This window comes from Poecilia reticulata, chromosome 19, assembly GCF_904066995.2.
Source record: "Poecilia reticulata chromosome 19, P_reticulata-male-v2, whole genome shotgun sequence".
In the NCBI taxonomy this organism is placed as follows: Eukaryota; Metazoa; Chordata; class Actinopteri; order Cyprinodontiformes; family Poeciliidae; genus Poecilia; species Poecilia reticulata.
The window spans coordinates 1,779,807-1,780,725 of NC_088848.1; positions in this window are offsets into that span (position 1 = coordinate 1,779,807).

The window sequence follows — 919 nt, forward strand, 5'->3', positions numbered from 1 at the left end:
ACTGCGGAGCGATTCACTGCAGACTGATTCACTGCAGACCGATTCACCGCAGACCGATTCACTGCAGACCGATTCACTGCAGACCGATTCACTGCAGACCGATTCACTGCGGAGCGATTCACTGCAGACCGATTCACTGCGGAGCGATTCACTGCAGACCGATTCACTGCGGAGCGATTCACTGCAGACCGATTCACTGCGGAGCGATTCACTGCAGACTGATTCACTGCAGACTGATTCACTGCAGACCGATTCACTGCGGAGCGATTCACTGCAGACTGATTCACTGCAGACCGATTCACTGCGGAGCGATTCACTGCAGACTGATTCACTGCAGACTGATTCACCGCAGACTGATTCACCATGGTGGTATATTTCACCAATGTGAGAAATTATTTAGGGGCTGCACAGTGGCGCAGTGGGTAGAGCTGTTGCCTTGCAGCAAGAAGGTTCTGGGTTCGATTCCCGGTCTTTCTGCATGGAGTCTCCATGTTCTCCCTGTGCATGGTGGGTTTTCTCCAGGTACTCCGGTTTCCTCCCACAGTCCAAAAACATGACTGTCAGGTTAATTGGCCTCTCCAAATTGCCCCTAGGTGTGAGTGTGTGTGTGGTTGTGTGTCTCTGTGTTGCCCTGCGACAGACTGGCGACCTGTCCAGGTGACCCCGGAACACTAGCTGGAGAGGCACCAGCAACCCTCCCGACCCCACTGAGGGACAAGGGTGTAAGACAGGGGTGTCAAACTCCAGTCCTGAAGGGCCGCTGCCGCTGTCCTGCAGTTTTTAGATGTGCCACAGGTACAAAACACCTGAATCAAATGGCTCAATTACCTCCTCAGTTCTCCAGAGCCTTGCTAATGACCTAATTATTCTATTCAGGTGTGGTGCAGCAGAGGCACTTCTAAAAGCTGCTGTAAGAAAA